Below are 24017 nucleotides of genomic sequence, written 5' to 3'. Positions count from 1 at the left end.
GGCTCTGGGTCACTGTCCGTGTGGAGTTTGCACATTCTCCCCGTGTTTGCGTGGGTTTCGCCCCCACAACCCAAAGATGTGCAGGTTAGGTGGATTGGCTACGCTAAATTGGATTGAATTGGACTTGTTTATTGTCACGTGTACCAAGGTAAAGTGAAAATATTTTTCTGCGAGCAGCTCAACAGATCATTAAGTACATGGGAAGAAAAGAAAATACATAATAGGGCAACACAGGATATACAATGTAACTACACAAGCACTGGCATCAGATGAAGCATACAGGGTGTAGTGTTAACGAGGTCAGTCCATGGGCAGAACGGTAGCATAGTGGATAGCACAATTGCTTCACAGCTCCAGGGTTCCAGGTTCGATTTCCCGGCTTGGGTCACTGTCTGTGCGGAGTCTGCACGTTCTCCCCGTGTGTGCGTGGGTTTCCTCCGGGTGCTCCGGTTTCCTCCCACAGTCCAAAGATGTGCAGGTTAGGTAGATTGGCCATGCTAAATTGCCCTTAGTGTCCAAAATTGCCCTGAGTGTTGGGTGGGGTTACTGGGTTATGGGGATAGGGTGAGCGTGTGGGCTTGGGTAGGGTGCTCTTTCCAAGAGCCGGTGCAGACCCAATGGGCCGAATGGCCTCCTTCTGCACTGTAAATTCTATGAAAAATCTATAAGAGGGTAATTTAGGAGTCTGGTGATAGTGGGGAATAAGCTGTTTTTGAGTCTGCTCGTGCGTGTTTTCAGACTTCTGAGTCTCCTGCCCGATGGAAGAAATTGCCTCTTAATTGGAAAAATGAATTGGGTACTCTAAATTTATTTTTAAAAATAAACAATCGCATGTTATGCAAACTTTCCTCAAACTAAGCGCGAAGCATTCAACGTTCCTGCCCAGTTTTGAACAGAGTACCTTTCGCACGGGTTAGACGAACGTGATAACTACACTACAGAAACAGCCGGCAATGGAGCAGCCAATGGACCTGTACTATGTTCAACTGCAGTGTCTTTCTGCAGCTTCTAATGGTTAGGCTGAGAGGCCATGTCACTTATTACTCTCCTCCACCGTCCCCATGTTTATTTCTAGCAACTTATTTTCATTTCTTCCATCGATCTCTCTTCCCTCACCATTGTTCCCCCCTCACCCCAACCTACTTGGGACAATCTGCTCCCTGTTCCTAGTCTTCCTCTGACTCACTGCTCACCTTTGTTCTGCCATTAACACATTCCAGTTTCTTACCTCCTTGATTAGGTACCTCCTTGCAGGTCTTGATTACCTCCATTTACATTGTCTTTTTCTTTCTGTCCAACTCATTTTAGTCATTCTCCACCTATTGTTGGCCCTCTATCCAGGCCCAATTCTCCACGAACCCCCAATAGTCTAAATCTGACACTGTTCCCAGTTCTCCAGCTTTGACAGTCATCCAGACTCGAAACGTCAGCTGCCATCTCTCTCCACAGAGGCTGTCAGACCTGCTGATATTGTCCAGTATTTTGTTTTTGTTTCCGATTGAAGCATCCACAGTAAGTTGCTTTTATCACACATTTAAATATGTTCATCTGCATCTGTTAACCCATTAAATTCTGTTGTGGATGAGGTTAAGTTTGAACTGAGGGGAAGGATGGAGTGGTTCTTACAATTCATGGACATTATTCATTATGCAATTTCAAGAACTGGATAACGTCAAACATTAGTTGGGGGGTGGGTGAGAGGATTGGGGGGGAGGGGGGCTGTGTTAATGGTGGCAATGGGTGATTCCTGATTCCTTTTTGTCATTTGTGTATGTGAACATGTGGGCAAATGTTTTGGGTTTGGTGGGAGGATGGGATCGTTGTTATTGATATGGGGATTGACATATTTGTTACTGATTATTGTTTATTGTTGGTGGGTGTAAATTTGGGAGAAAATGTGAAAAGGGAGGAGAATAAAGAAATGTTTTTTTTTAAAATCTGTTGTGGATGAACAAACTGCAAACTCTGAACTGTGCCAAAATTTGAAAATCTTTCTCAGCTCAGTGTCTTGAAAATGCAGCACTTCAGACTTTACTGAATCAGTTTTTGTGGCTGATATGTGACTAAATCTCACATTCCTCTAACATACAGGTTCAGGTCATATTCCGGAACAAACGTGTGTTGTATAAAGTTTTCCTTAGACTAATTGAGAAACATTTAATGTTTCTGCGAGTTTCGAACCAGGCACCTTTCGCACTTTAGGCGAATGTAACAACCTCTACACGATAGTAACAGCTGGCAGCACATTAGCCAATGGCCCTGTGCAACGTTCAACTGCAGTCTTGCTGCAGGTTTCAATGGTTCGGCTGAGAAGCGATGTCACTGATTACAAGATTTGATTTGATTTAGTGTCTCATCTATTAGTATAGTGAAAAGTATTGTTTCTTGCATGCTGTACAGACAACGCATACCGTACATAGGAAAAGGAGAGACTGTAGAATATGTTACAGCCACAGCTAGGGTGAAGAGAAAAGATCAATTTAATACGAGGTAGGTCCATTCAAAAGTTTGATGGCAGCAGGGAAGAAGCTGTTCTTGAGTCGGTTGGTACGTGACCTCAAACATTTGTATCTTTTTCCTGACGGAAGGAGTATGTCCGGGGTGCATGGGGTCCATAATTATGCTGGCTGCCTTTCCGAGGTAGCAGGAATTGTAGACAAGACAGAAGAAGACAACTGTTCCTTTAAAGCAGATGTCTCATCTAATAAGACCGCAAGATATCGAACTAATACTGATCCGTGCTTGCTGTTCAATCATTAATGCATCATTCTTATCTTCCTCCAGAAAATTTCCACCAATTTTACAAACCCCATGAATCTTTGTTGAGATTGACCAGTCAGCTTTTGAATAAAGTCAAATATAGTTAAATGGAAGTGAATTGAGAATGATGTGTTGCTTCTATTTGACCCCTCTGTGTTTTGGTGTGAAACATTCTGCAGTCAAAATACTGTTCATGTCTAAGAAAGGAGGGGTGAGAGCAAATCCGGACTGAGCCTGGATTCCCACATCTCCGAGTGGCTTTTCCTATTTCTCCATCATTAAGGCCCAATTTTTCAAAAAGGTGGTTCAGTTAAATCTCTGACATTTCCTCTAATTCAGTTACAGTATCGTTTGTGTCTGTCTATATGACCACACATTACCATTAGATATGTTTTGGATGGTGATTAACATGCTAATCTATGTCTACAAAGCCATTAAATTCTTTTGTGAACTGATCAAACTGCCAAGATCCACACTTTGTTTTTTCATGTATGGAACGATCTGTGTGGACTGTATGCAGAACAATACTTTTCGCCGTCCCTCGGTACACGTGACAATAAATCAAATCCAATCAAAGAGACAGTTTCTTACTAATCTTCAGATTGAACAATGAGCCTTCTTAAAAATTATTCATTCACGGGAGGTGGGCGTCACTGGCTGGACCAGCATTTACTGCTCATTCCAATTGCCCTTGAACTGCGTGTCTTGTGAGGCTATTTCAGGGGCACTTACAAATCAACCACAACATTGCTGCGGATCTGGAGTCACGTGTTGGCCAGGCCATGTAAGGAGAGCAGATTTCCTAAAGGACATCAGTGAACCAGACGGGTTTTTACAACAATCGACAGTGTTATCATGTTTCAATTCAAGACTTTTATTCAATTTCAATATATGTGTCACAGGCAGATTCTATCCCAATCCCCAGAGCATTAACCTGGGTCTCTGGATTACTAGCCCAGTAACAATACCATTATACCACATAGTCTTCACAGAATATGATGTCTTGTAACTTCTCAAAATTATAAAGTAATTTATTTTTTCAAACAAATTCAGATAGCTCTGCAGTTTCTGAAAACATTTTGGTTGATAGTGTTTATTTTTTAAAATAAATATCTAGTCTTTACAATATAATTACCTAATACACCAATTCACTAATGATAATCAACGTTCACTACTGAATAATCATTAATTTAATTATTGTTTTTTGCAATGAAATCAATACATAGTCAATATGGAAAAGGTACAGAAGGTGAAATGGCTGCAGGAAGCCACGTGTTAGAGGTATAAAAGGGCTTCCTTGACCTTATTACTAATGACAGTGAATACACTATGAATATAACAATTTTAAAACGAAATGTGATTCCACAGGCATACTTACAGCTTCCTACATTACAACAGTGAATATGTTTCAAAAGTACTCCATTGGCTTTAAAACACTTTAGGAGGTTCAGTGGTAGTGAGAGGTTTTATAAAAATGCACATTTTTTCTAACTGTCCACAAACTAAGATATATTACATTTTATGTCCTCATCAAATTCATTGATAAAGATTGAGTCTTAATTTTGTGTAATAACCATGTCGTTGACACCATTTTGATACTCTGTGAAACTCCAGACACACCATATGCACAATTATTTGTTGTAAAACACAGTGAGTTGTTGTGATCTCATTGGACTTAACTTCCAAAAGGGAATTTGATGCATTCTGAAAAAGAAAACAAAATAGTCGGACTATGGGATTAAATGGGTCGCCGTACAAAGAGCTGGCACGGGAAGAATGGGCCAAATAGACTCTTCTGTGCTCTAGGAGCCTCGCGTACATGTAAAGCGATTGGTAATGACCTGGAACCTACTGCCTATGAGGGTAGGAGATGCAGAGATGACAGAAGGATTTCAATAGGAAATTGTGGACAGGCACGGAGAGAAATAAACCTACAGGAATTCGGGGATAGAACAGGGCAATAACAGACTGGCTTCCTCCACAGAGAGCCAACATGGTCTCAAACGGCTGAATGACCCCATTCCCCACCCTCCACATGCTGAGATCTTAGGAGAGAAATTCAGCTGCTCCAGTCCGTCATCTCTGGTGCCATTCTTGTAAATGTTCTCTCCACCCTCTCTAAGAACTTCACATCTTTCCTAAAGTGTGGGGCCCATATCTCGGGTTCCATTCTGGAGGGATAGAGTTGAAAAGCACGGAAGAAATGTTCAACTTGTTTAGAACCAGGGTTAGACTACACTGGGAGCTCTGTCAACATTGGTGATCTCCATTTAGAAAAAGGAAATAGAGGCACCGGAGAAGGTGCAACAAAGATACATAATATATAGAACTGAGAGCATTTAACATTCAGGAAATGCTGGGGCTGTTTTTTTCTGGAAAAGAGAAGACTGATGGATGACCTGATGGAAGTCTTTAAGATTATGAAGGGATTCAATAATCCAATAGGAATTTCAGTAGAAACCTCTTTACCGAGCGAGTGGTGAGAATGTGGAGCTCACTACCACAGTGAGTGGTTGAGGTGAACAGCATGAATACATTGAACGTAAAATTAGATACATACATGTGGGAAAAAAGAATAGAAGGAGACGCTGATGGGGGAGATGTAGAGAGGTGGGTGGAGGATCATGTGGAGAATTTGTTACCACAAGAAATAGTTGAGGCCAATACATTATGTTTTCAAGAAGCAGTTAGATACAACACCTAGGATGAAGCGGATTAAAGGATATGGAGGGGAAAGCGGGATTAAGCTTTGGAGTTGGACGATAAGCCATGATCATAATGAATGGCAGAGCAGGTGCAAAGTGCCAACTGGCCTCTTCCTGCTCCTATTTCCTATGTTTCTATGTAATCCCTTCCCACACTGAGAGCAGGTGAATGGCCTCTCCCCAGTGTGAACTCGCTGATGTGTCTGCAGGTTGGGTGACTGACTGAATTCCTTCCCACACTGAGAGCAGGTGAACAGTCTTGCCCAGTGTGAACTCTCTGATGTCTCTGCAGGGTGGATAAATGACTGAATGCCTTCCCACACTGGGAGCAAGTGAATGGCCGCTCCCCAGTGTGAACTCGCTGATGTTTCCGCAGAGTGGTTGAATCAATAAATCCTTTCCCACACTGAGAGCAGGGGAATGGCCTCTCGCCAGTGTGAACTCGTTGATGTCTCTGCAGGGTGGATAAATCAGTGAACCCTTTCCCACACTGAGAGCAGGGGAATGGCCTCTCCCCAGTGTGAACTTGCTGGTGTTTCTGCAGGGTGGATGAATCAATGAATCCCTTCCCACACTGAGAGCAGGTGAACGGCCTCTCTCCAGTGTGAATTCTCTGGTGTTTCTGCAGGGTGGATGAATTAATGAATCCCTTCCCACACAGAGAGCAAGTGAATGGCCTCTCTCCAGTGTGAACTCGCTGGTGTGTCTGTAGGTTGCATAATCGAATGAATCCCTTCCCACACTGAGAGCAGGTGAATGGCCTGTCCCCAGTGTGAACTTGCTGATGTCTCCGCAGCGTGAATGAAGCACGGAATCTCTGCCCACACTGAGAGCAGGTGAATGGCTTCTCCCCCGTGTGAACTCGCTGGTGTGACTGCAGGCTGGATAACTGTGTGAATCTCTGCCCACACTGAGAGCAGATGAATGGCCTCTCCCCAGTGTGAATTCGCTGATGTTTCTGAAGGATGGATGAATCAATGAATCCCTTCCCACACTGGGAGCAGGTGAATGGCCTCTCCCCAGTGTGAACTCGCTGGTGTCTCCGCAGGGTGAATAAAGCACAAAATCCTTTACCACACTGAGAGCAGGTGAATGGCCTCTCCCCAGTGTGAATTCGTTGATGTCTCTGCAGGTAAGATAACTGAGTGAATCCCTTCCCACACTGAGAACAGGTGAATGGTCTCTCCCCAGTGTGAACTTGCTGGTGTGCCTGCAGGTGAGATAACTGAGTGAATCCCTGCCTACACTGAGAGCAGGTGAACGGCCTCTCCCCAGTGTGACTGCGTCGATGAATCTCCAGCTTAGATGGGACACTGTATCCCTTCCCACAGTCCCCACATTTCCATGGTTTCTCCATGTTTCGCGTCTCTGCAGATTGGGTAATCAGCGGAAGTCTTGTCTACACACAGACCATGAGCACCGTCTCTCCTCACTGTGAATGTTATGATGTTTTTTCAGGCTGTGTAACTGGTTAAAGCTCTTTCCACAGTCAGTTCACTGGAACACTTTCACTCCGGTGTGTGTTGTGTGGGTCTTGGTGCTTTTCCAGCCACACTGATGTTTCCACAGTCAGTTCACTGGAACTCTCTCACTCGGGTGTGTGTTGTGTGGGTCTCGGTGCTTTTCCAGTCACACTCACGTTTAAAATCTTTTGAAGCCGACAGATTGGACAAACATTTCTCCTTCTCGCCGATGATATTCAGGTCAGAAGGAATCGAGTGAGTTTGTCACATCGAGACGTGATGTTTGAGATTTCTGTCTATAATTCCTCCTCTTCCAATATCCTTTAAAAATAATTTACAAAAGGCATCATTGTTAGTAAAGGATAAAAATTCAGAACAGACAATTCTAGTTCCTCTGGAACATTATTTCTTCTCTTGTTCTCCAAAAGCTGTAAAGCTCCATCCCACACAATCTCCCTCCATTCTCACTCTGCTGTATCTAATATTCACCCTCCCAATTCTCCTGAAGGGATGATTCATGTTAATTGACAGATCCAAGGTCAGCTCACTGCTTCCTGACCAGGACACAGATTATAACAGGAGCAAGTAGGCCATTCGGCCCACCGAGTCTGCTCAACCATTCAATGCGATCCTTGGCCGATCTACCTCAGCACCATTTTCTCCACACGGTCCCCATATCCCTCAATATCTTCAATATCTAGAAACCTGTCAATATTTGTCCTGAACATACCTGATGACTGAGGCTCCACATTCCTCTGGGGTAGAGAATTCCAAAGCTTCACCACATCCTCAAGTGAAAAGATCCCTCCTCATCTCGGCTTTCTCTCTATTTTCCGACCTGTTCCCCATAACCCTTCATTCCATTGTTAATAAAATATCTGTCAAACTTGTGCTTCAATATATTCAATGACCCCAAGATACAACTGGTCCCTGTGGGACAGAAATCCAAAGACTAACAAGCCTCTGAGGGAAGAGATGACTGGAAATCTATAATGTAGCTACAGTCTTATATTACAAGACGAAAAAAAATAATACATTTAATTTATTACAGAACCATAAATAATATATCTAATCTGCACCATGTTACCATACTCAACCTATCTGTTCATTATTAATGTACTGTCCCTTGAAATGTCAGCTATCTGATCGATTTGATTTGATTTGTTGTCACATGTACTGAAGTACAGTGAAAAGTATTTTTCTGCGGCCGAGGGAACGTGCACTGTATGTACATAGTAGACAAAACAGAGAACATTGACAAATGGTATGTCGACAAACAGTGATTGGTTACAGTGCAGAACAAGATGCCAAACAAAGCAAATATATGAGCAAGAGCAGCATAGGGCATCGTGAATAGTATTCTTACAGGGAACAGATCAGTCCGAGGGGGAGTCATTGAGGAGTCTTGTAGCTGTGGGGAAGAAGCTGTTCCTATGCCTGGATATGCAGGTCTTCAGACTTCTGTTTTTTCTGCCTGAGGGAAGGGTCTGGAAGAAGGCAATGCCTGGGTGGGAGGGGTCTCTGATAATGCTGTCAGCCTTCCTGAGGCAGCGGGAGGTGTATACATCTCCTGGGGAACCTACCCCTTTAATTGTAAACATTAGGAAAGAGACCATCCTTTTTTAGTAACCAAATCTTTTTTATCAATTAAGGTGCAAATTAGCATGGTCAATCCACCTACCATGGACATCTTTGGGTTGTGAGGTGAGACCTACGTAGACACGGGGAGAATATGATGCCATGGTTAGCACTGCTGCCGCACGGCGCTGGGGAGAATGTGCAAACTCCATATGGACAGTGACCCGGGACCAAATCCGGGTCCTCAGCACCGTGAGGCAGCAGTGCTAACCATGGCACCACCATGTCACCAGAGACCATCCCTTTAGTCAGACAAATAAATGCGTCAACCTGTTAAGGAGGAAGGTGGGAGGAGTTGGAAACACTTTGAGGAGCTGCAAAACTTTTTTCCCAATTAAGCGGCAATTTAACGTGATTCCAGGTTGGGCTCAAATCATTAATGAGGACTCTGATCTCTGGGAAGGAAAGAAACCCTGGGAGGTGGGCGGGGAGGATTCACAAACACCTGCTGGAGGCCCCAAATCCCCAATAAGACCCATTAATTTCATTGTCAGTCTGCAGACAGGAGCTGGAGAACTGAACCCAGGCAGAGGAGAGGGAGGGAGAAAACTGGGAGTAGAGGAAAGAGATGGTGAGATGGGTTTGGATTTCAGCCCAGGGAGGAGGGAGAGTGTGTGGGACGGGGATTTACAAATTTGGGGAAACAAGCGAAGAAAAAAATGTTCCAGAGAAACTAGAATTGTCTGTTCAGAATTTCTATCCTGGACTGACAGAGATGACTTTGGGGTTTTTTAATTTAGAGTACCCAATTATTTTTTTCCCCCAATTAAGTTGTCATTTTAGCGTGGCCAATTCACCTACATCTTTTTGGACTGTGGGGGTGAGACCCACGCAGACATGTGGAGAAAGTGCAAAATCCATACAGACAGTGACCCAGAACCGGGATGAAACCCGGGTCCTCGGCTAAACACTGAGCCACCGTGCCTGCCCCGAGTGATGACTTTTGTCAACTCCTTTTACAGGGTATTACAAGGGGAGAATTAGCAGATGGAAACTCAAATCAAACTTCACATTAAGACTTAACAGTCACTCCATTCATCAGGACCCGAATATCATTGGCCTGTGAATGTGGAAGAACTGTTGTCTGTTCTGTCTGCAGGAAAAGATTTTCAAGATCAGTGTGACTGAAAAAAACCCTGATACACACACACCCGACTTGAGCGAGAGTGTTCGAGTAAACTGACTATGGAAAGAGCTTTAACCAGTTACACAGTCTGAAAAAACATCACACCATTCAGAGTAGGGAGAGACCGTACACATGCTCTCTGTGGGGACAAGACATAAACTGATAGTCAAACCTGGAGAGGGACAAGGACACCAGCAGCATGCTGAAACAATGGAAATGTGGGGACTGTGGGAAGGGATTCAGATCCCCATGTGAACTGGAGATTCATCACCGTAGTCACACCAGCAACAGACCATCTGCTGTGAGTGTGGGAAGGCATTGACTAAGTTATCCTAGTGAGGATGTACCAAGATGTGGGAGCCGAGCTGGCGAGGAACCGTGTGGCCTTCAATAAGGTTCAGGTTGCTCTATGTGCGAAAGGAGTTTGATTTGGGGTGGCGAAGCTGTGGGTTACAAAGACTTCCATTTCAAAACCCCAGAGGAGGCAAATGCCTTCATTGTAAAGCATGGACTGGGGTCCAGTTTTCTGTGTGGGGATGAAGGGAGATTTACCTTATGAAGCACAATATATATATTGTGTGGGGCAGCGGGGTCAAGAGGCTCATGGCCCCTGTTGGAAATTTAGTCTAGTAAGGGACTGCATTCAGAAATATATTTTATCCTCCAGGTAGGCAATATCATTGCTTTTATTTTTGTTTTGTCCTGAGAGTGGCTGCCCCACCATTTGGATCTGGGTTTGTGTCTTGGTGGGGCATTGGCGGAAAATGGAGTTGGGGAGGAGCCAGCCTGCTGATGATGACTATAGAACGGTTTTTGCTTTACCCTGAGGGTGTATGTGTGTGTCATCTTGGGTGGATCCTTGGCCTGTACTGTTTGAATATTTATTGGATTGTCCCTCACAGTGGCAATTTCATAGTGCAGAAGGAGGCCATTCAGCCTAATGAGTCGACACCAGCCGCCAAAAGAGCACCCCACCTCCTCCATATCCCCCGTAACCAGCAACCCCCACCTAACCTTTGGACACTAAAGGGCAATTTAGCGTAACCAATCGACCTAACCTGCACGGGGAGAACGTGCACACTCCGCACAGACAGTGACCCAAGCCAGGAATCGAACCTGGGACGCTGTGGTGCAACAGTGCTAACCACTGTCGGAATTTGATGTGAGGATTGGTTGTCTGTCTGCGAATCCCTTTCTAAGCCCCTGTGAAAGAAGTTTACAAAGGCATCACTGTCAGCCCAGAAATGAAATTCAGGAAAGATAAACATTTCTCCTGGTTTAAATTTGCTGTGCAAAAATCCTCTGCTTCTAATCCTCTGTAAAAGGATGGATTTCCAAAATCCATCACTGTCAGTCCAGGATAGAAATTCACAACATTCTCCCCTCCTGCTCCCTGGTCCAGGACAGGGAGTGGGATAGCTTGATCTTGGTTTCGGACAATGCTCGGCACAACATCGAGGCCCGAAGGGCCTGTTCTGTGCTGTACTGTTCTATGTTCATGCCCCCCGCTGCACACTGGCCCTCATTGTCATTAGCAGTCCCTCGATTTGAGGGTGATGTTGACTCAGGGTTGCCAGTTTCTGCCCCTGATCTTCATGTGGCTTAACAGAGCCGCAGATCTTTGGACACATCTCTGCCTACGCTTTGCATCATCAATAAGACATTGGGACTGAAAGACTAATCCAGTTTGATGGACAAGTTGTCTCCATTCTGAACAATGGGGAACAAGCCCCTCCCACTCATTGAAACATCGGCCCGACAAAGATGAGAAACGCGCATGCGCCCTGATGCACATCCAATAAAGATGGCGGCCGTTAACCCGAGCCGAACGTGAGGAGCTGCAGCTCCGCTCGGTACTAACTGGGTCCCATAACTTTTCCAAGGTTTGCGGCTCACAACAGCATTACACAACGTTTCCGCCCACTCCCGCGATCTGTCGCTCCCTCCATATTGTTACTTGCCTCATACCGATTTCGGAACTGAATGAAACGCCCTTCTACATCGCCATTACCTACACTGCGCATGCTTCAATCACAGCGGCCCCGCCCCTCATTCACTCCGATTGGTTGGAAGACTGGCCGCCCTCACTCGGTCCTCCAGTCCCGCTGCTCCTCTTCCTATTGGTTGGGAGCTGCCGTCAATCACCCGGGCATTGTGACGGTTCCAGACGGTGAGAGCGGCCACAGGCTCAGGCTGACTGGCTGATTGTCCAATAATAACAGTGAGAGTCTCAGTGGGACAATCAGACAATAATAGTGGAGATGGGACCCAGAGGGGAAACAGCAAAGGATTCACTCACTTTGAGAGTGACAAACACAGGGCGCAATTCTCCCCCCCCCCCCCCCGCGCCGGGTGGGAGAATCGCTGGGGCGCCGGGCGAGTCCCGCCATGCCGCCCCAACACCCGCACGCGATTCTCCCACTCCCCCCAAATCGGCGCGGCGAGATTTATGGCTGGCCGCTGGGCGAATCGCCGCTCGCCGTTTGTAATGGGCCGGCGGCGATTCTCCGGCCCGTATGGGCTGAGCAGCCTGCCCAATACGACGGATTCCCACCGGCGCCGTCCATACCTAGTCACTGCCGGCGGGAACAGCGCGGAAACGCGGGGGGGGCGATCCAGCACCAGGAGGGGGGCTCAAAAGGGGTCTGGCCCACGAACTGTGCCCACCGATCGGCGGGCCAGCCTCTCTGAAGGAGGACCTCCTTTCCTCCGCCGCCCCGCAAGATCACTCCGACATTTCCTGCAGGGCGCCCGCTGGGAGGACGGCAACCGCACATGCACGGGTTGGCGCCGGCCAACCTGCACATGTGCGGGTGACGTCAGCGGCGCGTAATTTACACGGCGCCAAGGCCCGGCGCGCGTAAATAACACGCCGCCGCTCCTAGCCCCCCGGGGGTGGGAGAATAGGGGGCGAGGTGTGGCCTCTGATGCCGGAGTGAAACACTCCGGTTTTCACTCTGGCGTCGGGACTTAGTCTCCCGTTGGGAGAATCTCGCCCACAGTGTTTGTTCCAATAAGAGTCAGTGAGTGAACACATCATTGGATCCAATGCAGAATCATGAAACCCTACAGTGCTGAAGGAGGCCATTCGGCCCATTGAGTCTGCACCGACTCGCTGAAAGATCACCTTACCTTGGCCAATCCCCCACTCTATCCCCATAACCCCTCCCTGGGGCAATTTAGCATGGCCAATCCATCTAACATGCACATCTTTGGACAGTGGGAGGAAACCAGAGCACCCGGAGGAAATCTACACATAGGAGCAGAATTAAGCCACTCGGCCCATCGAGTCTGCTCTGCCATTCAATCATGGCTGATATTTTTCTTATCCGCATTCTCCTGCCTTCTCCCCATAACCCCTGATCCCCTTATTGATCAAAAATCTATCTATCTCTGTCTTAAAGACACTCAGTGATTTGACCCCCACAGCCTTCTGCAGCAAAGAGTTCCACAGATTCACCACCCTCTGGCTGAAGAAATTCTTCCTCATCTTGGTTTTAAAGAATTGTCCCTTTAGTCTGAGATTGTGTCCTCCTGTTCTAGTTTTTCCTACAAATGGAAACATCCTCGTCACATCCATTCGATGTGGACCTCGCAGTATCCTGTAAGTTTCAATAATATCCCCCCATATCCTTCCAAACTCCAACGAGTACAGACCCAGAGTCCTCAACCGTTCGGGGGGAAAGTGCAAACTCTACACTTTGACCCAAGGTCGGAATTGAACCCAGGTCCCTGGTACTGTGAGAAAACAGTGCTAACCGCTGTGCCACCCCGTTTCTCTGTCAATGTTACTATTAGACAATAACCTGCCTGTTATTCCAATCCGGATATGTTACTCTGTCACTGTTATCATTAGACAATAACATGCCTGTTATTCCAATCCGGATGGGTTACTCTGTCAATGTTACTATTAGACAATAACCTGCCTGTTATTCCAATCCGGATGGGTTACTCTGTCAATGTTACTATTAGACAATAACCTGCCTGTTATTCCAATCCGGATGGGTTACTCTGTCAATGTTACTATTAGACAATAATAGGAGGGCAAGATGCAAGGTAGAAATGATAATTTGATGTTTCTGTGTTATAGTCAGTATCACTGAGAAGTGTGTGATAAAATAGGAATGGAAACATCATGACAGAGACACGTGTGACTGACCCTACCTGACTGAGAGCTGTTATACCCAAGGGGAGAGCAAGGCGGACATGGGGAACTCCAGAGATTTCTGGTATCCAAGGTGAATCTGTAGAGGAACTGAAAATATTCTCGTGGTTCTCAATTTATACAGTCACACAGGAAATATATCTGACAGCTAAAACAAAAGATTTAATCTTCTCTTTGAGACACATTGTGATTGATAAGATCAAATGTCAAAACCTCAGGAGAGGAAAATTCAGACTGTCATCATTGAGCATCATTGTTGTCTCACAGCACCACAGACCCTAGTTCAATTCTGGCCTTGGGTCACTGTGTGAGGTTTGCATATTCTCCCCATGTCTGCATGGGTTTCCTCCGGGTGCTCCGGTTTTCTCCCACAGTCCAAAGATGTGCAGGTTAGGTGGATTGGCCATGATCAACTTCCCTTTTGTGTCCAAAAATGTGTAGGTTATATGGGGCTACAGGGATAGGGTGGAGGATTGGGCCTCGGTAGAGTGCAAACTCAATGGGCCGAATGGCCTCCTTCTGCACTGTAGGGATTCTATGAGTGAACAGTCCAATTAATTATGATTCACCATAACTCTGCCAATTTACCCTCGACGGTGAGGATGGAGCCATGCCCAAAAGTGGCGGTCTTCGGGGTTTCAGACCAGCCAGATCTATCCCTGGTGAGGAGGGCGGACACCCTTGCCTTTGCCTCCCTTTGTTTTTATAAATTTAGAGTACCCAATTATTTTTTCCAATTAAGGGGCAATTTAGCGTGGCCAATCCACCTATCCTGCACATCTTTTTGGGTTGTGGGGGTGAAACCCACGCAGACACGGGGAAAATGTGCAAACTCCTCACGGACAGTGACCCAGGGCTGGGATTTGAACCCGGGTCCTCAGCGCCGTAGGCAGCAATGCTAACCACTGTGCCACCGTGCTGCCCGCCTTTGCCTCCCTGATTGCCCGCCGTAGAATCCTGTTCGGCTGGCGGTCAGCAGCACCACCCAAAGCTGCAGACTGGCTGTCCGACCTCTCGGAATCTCACCAAATGGAGAAAATCAAATTCGCCATCCAAGAGTCAGACGACGGCTTCCACAGAACGTGGGAGCCGTTCACCCAATTGTTCCGGGACCTGTTTGTGGTCAACAAACAAGCAGGAGAACAGCCAGGTAGCCAAGAATCAGGGGAAAGTAGCCAAAGCATGAGAGGGAGAGATAGACCGGGAGAGGGGGGGGGGGGGGGGGGGGGGGGGGGGGGGAGGAACAGCTAAACCTAAGAGGAAGGAAAGGCGAACCACAGGGCAGGGGGGAGGGGGGGCAGAGGCGGGGAGAGGGGTGGGGGTAGAGGGAAGAGACAGGAAACAATAGAGGAGAGCAAGGGAAGGGGTGGGGGGAGGCAGGGAAACGTTAACAAACTTGGCATCCACAGGAACAGAGAAAATGGGGAAGACGGGAGGGAAGCAGAAGCGGAAATGTGCACGAGACGACAACGTCAAGACTATTTGTCAAAGCCGGTTTTGACAAAAAGTCAGTGGACTCGAAACGTTAGCTCTTTTCTCTCCTTACAGATGCTGCCAGACCTGCTGAGATTTTCCATCATTTTCTCAGACATCAAGAGACATACGGAGGAAAGGAGAGACGAAAGGACTGAGAGTTTTTAAACAGCAGAAAGGTGTGGCGAGAGATAAAAACTGAGAAATAGAGGAAACAAGTAACACAGAAAGAATGATATAAAATATAAGGGAGCAGGTTTTCAGTTCCCAGCTACAGAGAGCAGAGGGAGCTCAGTGACTGGTCCACAGACACAGCCGGTTCTGTCTGGGAATGGAGACTCTGAACAGAAATAACCGGCTCATTTGTAAATGTCACCACAATGTGATCTGTGTGACTCTGCCCTCACTCTGTGGGCAGGTATAATCCGCATTGACAGATGTTCTCACCAGATTATGGTCCCTGGATTTACTTTCTGCCCAGAAGTGAGATGTGCGGTTTGGAACCGGCAGCAGAGAAACAGGAAGTTGTGTTACCTGAGAATGAAACAGCAGGCGTCAGTTTCATGTTATCACCGTGAACAGTCTTCCTGCCTGTGAGGGTGAACTCACTCTGACAGCATCAAGAACACCCACACAGATTGCTGCCGCTCTCAGCATTACATTCACCTCCATTCTCATTTTATTTTTTAAAAAGACATTTGTGATTTTTTGACAATTTTGAATGCAAACACAGCAAGTAACACCCCCAGCCCCCAACCAACGACCATACCCAGCCAACATGGCTTGCACACACAGTTCCCCAGTACCCCTACCTCCTCTCTCTGATCTCACCTAAGCTATCTCCTCCCTGCCCCTCCCCAGCCCCCGCCCCCATCGTATCTGCTAACATTTTAATTGTCCCCGAAGAAGTCGATAAACAGCTACCACCTCCGGTACATTCCCATTTTAAACATTCAAATATGAGGTTATTTGGGTTTTCAATACATTCGCTGAATTGGAAGATGCACTGAGGGTTATCACTGGGAGAAATGAGGGGATATTATAGAAAAATTGAATATTCCTCAGAGTGTTATTAGAAAATAGGAGATTTAACGTTAGTCAGGATAAATCAGAGGCTTTTTCCAAGGGTGAAAGTGTCATTTACAAGGGGGTACAGATTTGAGGTGAGAGGGGGAAAGTTTAAGGGAGATGTGAACATAGAACATACAGTGCAGAAGGAAGCCATTCGGCCCATTTGCACCAACCCACTTAAGCCCTCACTTCCACCCTATCCACGTAACCTTTTTGGTCACAAAGGGCAATTTATCATGGCCAGTACACCGAACGTGGACGTCTTTGGACTGTGGGAGGAAACCGGAGCACCCAGAGGAAACCCACGCAGACACAGAGAGAACGTGCAGACTCCACACAGACAGTGACCCAGCGGGAAATCGAACTTGGGACCCTGGTGCTGTAGCCAGAGTGCTATCCACTTGTGCTACCGTGCTGCCCACAGGGTGCAGAGTAAGTTTTTCACACAGAGAGTGGGGGTGCCTTTAACACACTACCAGAGGATGTGGTGGAAGCAGGCACATTAGCAACAAGAGGCATCTGGATGGGTACATGAATAGGGAGGAAACAGAGGGATACGCACCGAGTAAGGGCGGAAGGTTTTTTTTATAGTTAGAGCATCGTGATCTGCACAGGCTTGGAGAGCCGAAGGGCCTGTTCCTGTGCTGAACTTTACTTTGTTCAGGTCCCCTCTCAGCCTTCTCTGCTCCAAATAAAACAACCCAAGCTTATCCAGCCTCACTTCACAGCTAAAATGCTCCATTCCAAGTAAGATCCTGATGAATCTTCTTCACCCTCTCTCGTGCAATCACCTCCTTCCTGCAGTGCGGTGAACAGAACCGAACACAGTACTCCAGCTGCGGCTGAACCAAAATCCTCTGCAGCTCCAACATAACCTCCCTGCTCTTGTAGTCTATTCCACGATTGATAAAGGCAGGTGTCCCGTATGCCTTCTTTTTTTATAAATTTAGTGTACCCAATTAATCTTTTCCAATTAAGGGCAATTTAGCGTGGTCAATTCACCGAGCCTGCACATCTTTTGGGTTGTGGGGGCGAAACACGGGGAGAATGTGCAAGCTCCACACGGACAGTGAGCCAGAATCGAACCTGGGACCTCGGCGGTGTGAGGCAAGAGTGCTATCCACTGCGCAACCTTGCTGCCCTCTGTATGCCTTCTTAACTACCCTATTCACTTGTCCTGCCGCCTTCAGGGGTCTGTGAGCAAGCACCCCAAGATCGCACAAGATGTCTACCCTGAGATGCGTAGCAAATTATGAGGGGCATGGACAGACTGGATAGTCAGAAGCTTTTTCCCAGGATGGAAGAGTCAATTACTCGGGGACGGAGGTTTAAAATACGAAGAGCAATGTTTAGAGATGTGCGAGGGAAGGTTTTTACACAGAGGGACGTGGGTGCCTGGATAGCGTCACCTGCAAACTTACTTATCATCTCCCCACTTTAAGAAATAAAGAATGTCACAACACCAATTCACTGGGATATATGTGTGCCTGTTCTAAATGAATTTGTCAATTATTTTCTGTATAAAGGCCCAATGGCATGCCTCTTACCCGGCATTTTTGTGAGTATAAACGTGCCCTATTCATGTTACAGGAGCCCAGTACAGGAGCATAGTGGTTAGCACAGTTGCTTCACAGCTCCAGGATCCCAGGTTCGATTCCCGGCTCGGGTCACTGTCTGTGCAGAATCTGCACGTTCTCCCCATGTCTGCGTGGGTTTCCTCTGGGTGCCCTGGTTTCCTCCCACAGTCCAAAGATTTGCAGGTTAGGTGGATTCGCCACGATAAATTGCCTTTAGTGTGCACAAAGATTAGGTGGGGTTACTGGGTTACGAGGATAGGGTGGAGGTGTGGGCTTAAGTGGGGTGCTCTTTCCAAGAGCCGGTGCAGACTTGATGGGCCTCCTTCTGCACTGTAAATGCTAGAAGACCCCGTAGGTCGCGGATGTGCGGACCCGGCTATTTTCTCCCGACACAGGACCACGCCAGCGGCTGCCATTTTGGTCCAGCGGGGAAAAAGTGCCTGCCCGGCTATGTTGGTGACACACAAGAGATTGGGCGGTGCTTAAGGGTCCCGGTGACCAGGAGAGAAAATCTGCCAACAGCGTGAATGCAGACGTTGGAACATGTGAACTTCTTAACCTGCTCATTACTGACTAATAAACATACTGTTGCTCCTCTCTAAATGAAGATTGAGCTCCACTTGGTCTAAAACATCCTGCTGTGTCAAACATCTGTGAGTAAAACACTTTTTCTCCCCCTTTCCATGTATTTTCCCATTTCTGGCCTAAATTGCTGACTTGCAGGAACTGAAAAGAAAGGAAGTGAATCCAGGGAGGGTGCAGACTCTGGAAAGGTTGGCCCAGGGCTCACTCATTCTCATGACAAAGTTGACATCCTTTGCTCCCTCAGCTTGTCACATTTATTTGCGAGGCTAAAAAGATGGTCTCTTTCCTAATGTTCAATAAATCACGGGAACCGTGGTTTACTAAGGAAGTTGAAGCACTTGTCAAGAGGAAGAAGAAGGCTTATGTTAGGATGAGACATGAAGGCTCAGTTATGGCACTTGAGAGTTACAAGTTAGCCAGGAAGGACCTAAAGGGAGAGTTAAGAAGAGCGAGGAGAGGACACGTAAAGTCGTTGGCGGATAGGATCAAGGAAAACCCTAAGGCTTTCTATAGGTATATCAGGAACAAAAGAATGACTAGAGTAAGATTAGGGCCAATCAAGGATAGTAGTGGAAAGTTGTGTGTGGAATCAGACGAGATAGGGGAAGCATTAAATGGATATTTTTCGTCAGTGTTTACACTGGAGAAAGACAATGTTGTCGAGGAGAACACTCAGGTTCAGTCGACCAGGCTAGATGGAATGGAGGTTCAAAAGGAGGAGGTGTTAGCAATTTTAGAAAATGTCAAAATAGATAAGTCCCCTGGGCCAGATGGGATTTATCCTAGGATTCTCTGGGAAGCCAGGGAGGAGATTGCAGAGCCTTTGTCCTTGATCTTTATGTCGTCTTTGTCGACAGGAATAGTGCCGGGAGACTGGAGGATAGCAAATGTTGTCCCCTTGTTCAAGAAGGGGAGTAGAGACAACCCTGGTAATTATAGACCTGTGAGCCTTACTTCGGTTGTGGGTAAAATGTTGGAAAAGGTTATAAGAGATAGGGTTTATAATCATCTTGAAAAGAACAAGTTGATTAGCGATAGTCAACACGGTTTTGTGAAGGGTAGGTCATGTCTCACAAACCTTATTGAGTTTTTTGAGAAGGTGACCAAACAGGTGGATCAGGGTAAAGCTGTTGATGTGGTGTATATGGATTTCAGTAAGGCGTTTGATAAGGTTCCCCACGGTAGGCTATTGCAGAAAATAAGGAAGTATGGAATTGAAGGTGATTTAGCGGTTTGGATCAGTAATTGGCTAGCTGAAAGAAGACAGAGGGTGGTGGTTGATGGCAAATGTTTATCCTGGAGTTCAGTTACTAGTGATGTACCGCAAGGATCTGTTTTGGGGCCACTGCTGTTTGTCATTTTTATAAATGACCTGGAAGAGGGTGTAGAAGGATGGGTTAGTAAATTTGCAGATGACACGAAGGTCGGTGGAGTTGTGGATAGTGCTGAAGGATGTTATAGGATACAGAGGGACATAGATAAGCTGCAGAGCTGGGCTGAGAGGTGGCAGATGGAGTTTAATGCGGAAAAGTGTGAGGTGGTTCACTTTGGAAGGAGTAACAGGAATGCAGAGTACTGGGCTAATGGCAAGATTCTTGGTAGTGTAGATGAACAGAGAGATCTCGGCATCCAGGTACATAAATCCCTGAAAGTTGCCACCCAGGTTAATAGGGCTGTTAAGAAGGCATATGGTGTGCTCGCCTTTATAAGCAGGGGGATTGAGTTTCGGAACCACAAGGTCATGCTGCAGCTGTACATAACTCTGGTGCGGCCGCACCTGGAGTACTGCGTGCAGTTCTGGTCACCACATTATAGGAAGGATGTGGAAGCTTTGGAAAGGGTTCAGAGGAGATTTACTAGGATGTTGCCTGGTATGGAGGGAAGGTCTTACGAGGAAAGGCTCAGGGAATTGAGGTTGTTTTCGTTAGAGAGGAGAAGGCTGAGAGGTGACTTAATAGAGACATATAAGATAGTCAGAGGGTTAGATAGGGTGGACAGTGAGAGTCTTTTTCCTCGGATGGTGATGACCAACACGAGGGGACATAGCTTTAAATTGAGGGGTGATAGATATAGGACAGATGTCAGAGGCAGTTTCTTTACTCAGAGAGTAGTAGGGGTGTGGAACGCCCTGCCTGCAATAGTAGTAGACTCGCCAACTTTAAGGGCATTTAAGTGGTCACTGGATAGACATATGGATGAAAATGGAATAGTGTAGGTCAGATAGGCTTCAGATGGTTTCACAGGTCGGCGCAACATCGAGGGCCGAAGGGCCCGTACTGCGCTGTAGTGTTCTATGTTCTATGTTCTAAATGTTTCAATAAATGGTTTCATAAGAACAAGGAGGAGTCATCAATCCATCCCCTTGAGCCTTCTCCACGATTTAGTGCCATCATGGCGCATCTCATCTGGGCTTCATCTCTGTCTTCCTGTCCACTCCCCGTAACCCTTCATCCTGTTACATAGAATTTTTTTTTAACATAGAATTTACAGTGCAGAAGGAGGCCATTCGGCCCATCGAGTCTGCACCAGCTCTTGGAAAGAGCATCCTATCCAAGGTCAACATCTCAACCCTATCCCCATAACCCAGTAACCCCACCCAACACTAAGGGCAATTTTGGACACTAAGAGCAATTTAGCATGGCCAATCCACCTAACCTGCACATCTTTGGACTGTGGGAGGAAACCGGAGGAAACCCACGCACACACGGGGAGGATGTGCAGACTCCGCACAGACAGTGACCCAAGCCAGAATCGAACCTGGGACCCTGGAGCTGTGAAGCGATTGTGCTATCCACAATGCTACCGTGCTGCCCAATTGTTACTAACTGAAAAAGGAGCTGGCCAATATTTAAAGGTCAGGAATTTAATATAGGACAGAAATATGTCTAGTTTTGTTTTACGGTATATATTTTATATAAATTTTTGATGGTTCTGTAATAAAGTACATTTTTTTGTATTTCTAGTTTAATAAAGTCCCACTGTATCTGTTAACAGACACAGAGCCATTACGACAGAAGCCGATTTGTTAACTCGAGTCCAGGTCGACGCCTTGTAGAGCAGCCCAGTCTGTCCCAGTCCGCCTCGATATTCCTGTCCTCCTGTTAATTTATTCACTTCAAGTGCCCATTCAGTTTAATTTCAAAATCATTCTTCTCCACATTGAACAACCTCATCGACAGCGAGTTGCAGATTATGACCACTCACATCTCCCCCACCTGTATATTATACATTTTTTAGTCCCCTTATTTGTCAATGTGTGAGATATATAACAAGCAGTGTCAGGGACAAGGTTTGGATGAGTGAACTAGCATTATCTGTTCTGACATTCTATCCTGTACTGACAGTGGTGATTTTTGTATGCTCATTTTACAGGATAGAACATAGAACAGTACAGCACAGAACAGGCCCTTCGGCCCTCAATGTTGTGCCGAGCCATGATCACCCTACTCAAACCCACGTATCCACCCTATACCCATAACCAAACAACCCCCCCCTCAACCTTACTTTCATTAGGACACTACGGGCAATTTAGCATGGCCAATCCACCTAACCCGCACATCTTTGGACTGTGGGAGGAAACCGGAGCACCCGGAGGAAACCCACGCACACAGGGGGAGGACGTGCAAACTCCACACAGTGACCCAGCCGGGAATCGAACCTGGGACCCTGGAGCTGTGAAGCATTTATGCTAACCACCATGCTACCCTGCTGCCCCAAAAAGGATATTTAAATTAAAAAATCTGCAGACAGAAATCACAAATCAGGGGCAGCACGATGGCGCAGTGGGTTAGCCCTGCTGCCTCATGGCGCCGGGATCCCAGGTTCGATCCCGGCTCTGGGTCACTGGCCGTGTGAAGTTGTCACATTCTCCCTGTGTTTGCGTGGGTTTCGCCCCCACAACCCAAAGATGTGCAGGATAGGTAGATTGGCAACGCTAAATTGCCCCTTAATTGGAAAAAAATGAATTGGGCGCTCTAAATTTAAAAAACAAAAAAAGAAATCACAAATCAAACATCATGTTAAGATCTGACAGTCTGGGCAGCATGGTGGCACAGTGGTTAGCATTGCTGCCTACGGCGCTGAGGACCCGGGTTCGAATCCCAGCCCTGGGTCACTGTCCGTGTGGAGTTTGCACATTCTCCCCGTGTCTGCGTGGGTTTCACCCCACAACCCAAAAGATGTACAGGTTAGGTGAATTGGCCATGCTAAATTGCCCCTTAATTGGAAAAAATTATTGGGTACTCTAAATTAAAAAAAAAAAAGATCTGACAGTCACCAGTTCACAGGAATTTGAATATCATTGGCCTTTGAATGTGGAAAGAGAAATATTTCTCAGTTCTGTCTGGGGTTTTAAATATCAATGTGACTGAAAAAGCACTAAGACACAAACACAACCCGAGTGAGAGTCCCCCAGGCACTGGCTGTGGAAAGAGCTTTAACAAGTTACCCAGTTGAAAAAACATCTCACAATTCCCAGTGAGAAGAGACCGCAAACTTTATCTCTGTCTGGACGAGGCTTCAGCTCATCGCTGAGCCCGGAGAAGCACAAGGACAGCTGCACCATGGGGAAAGCGTGGAAATGTGGGAATTACGGGAAGGGATTCAGGTCTCCAGCTGACCTGGAAAGTCATTGACACAGACACACTGGGGAGAGGCCATTAGTGTGGGAAAGGCTTCATTGATTCATCTGAACTGCGGAAACATGCAAAAATTCACACTGGGGAGAGTCACCTGCTCTGTGTGTGAGAAGGGATTCACTCATTCATCCAACATGATGACACACCAGCGAGTTCACAGTGGGGAGAGGCCGTTAACCTGCTCTAAGTGTGGGAAACGATTTATTACTTCATCCGACTTCCGGGCACATGAATGAGTTCACACTGGCGAGAGACCGTTTGCCTGCTCTGAGTGTGGGAAGGGATTCACAGCCCATCTCAGCTGAAGATTCACGGAAAGTCACACTGGGGAGCAGCCACTCACCTGCTCCACATGTGGGAAGGGATTTACCCAGTCATCCCACCTCCTATTAGACCAGAACATTCACACTGGAGAGAGGCCACTCACCTGCTCCCAGTGTGGGAAGGGATTTATTGATTCATCCACCCTGCGGAAACATCAGCGAGTTCACACTGGGGAGAGGCCATTCACCTGCTGAATATGGGAAGTGATTCAGTCAACTTGCAGACACACCAGCGAGTTCACACTGGGGAGAGGCCGTTCACCTGCTCTGAATGTGGGAAGTGATTCAGTGATTCATCCACTCTGCTGACACACCAGCGAGTACACAAGGGGATTACAGGGGGTTGATTCTGTTGTTATCATAGAATTTACAGTGCAGAAGGAAGCCATTCGACCCATCGAGTGCACCAGCCCTTGGAAAGAGAACCCCACTTTCAACCTGTCCCTGTAACCCCACCTAACCTTTTTTCGAACACTAACGGCAATTTATCATGG

The 24017-nt window shown here is 46.7% G+C and overlaps 1 long non-coding RNA gene and 1 pseudogene across 1 annotated transcript; both read right to left on the bottom strand.

The window, feature by feature from the left end:
- LOC119951637 overlaps positions 1–7013 on the bottom strand; it is a 46169-nt pseudogene extending 39156 nt beyond the window's left edge.
- Positions 7014–7196: 183 nt separating this feature from the next.
- Positions 7197–15954, bottom strand: LOC119952277. Its single transcript, XR_005457816.1, has 3 exons — positions 15778–15954; positions 13857–13947; positions 7197–7249 (listed from the first exon to the last, which is right to left on the bottom strand). It is a non-coding gene; the product is annotated as an uncharacterized LOC119952277 (long non-coding RNA).
- Between the last annotated feature and the right edge of the window lie 8063 nt (positions 15955–24017).

This window comes from Scyliorhinus canicula, chromosome 17 (assembly GCF_902713615.1).
Source record: "Scyliorhinus canicula chromosome 17, sScyCan1.1, whole genome shotgun sequence".
In the NCBI taxonomy this organism is placed as follows: Eukaryota; Metazoa; Chordata; class Chondrichthyes; order Carcharhiniformes; family Scyliorhinidae; genus Scyliorhinus; species Scyliorhinus canicula.
This window is presented reverse-complemented; position numbering and strand designations above follow the sequence as displayed.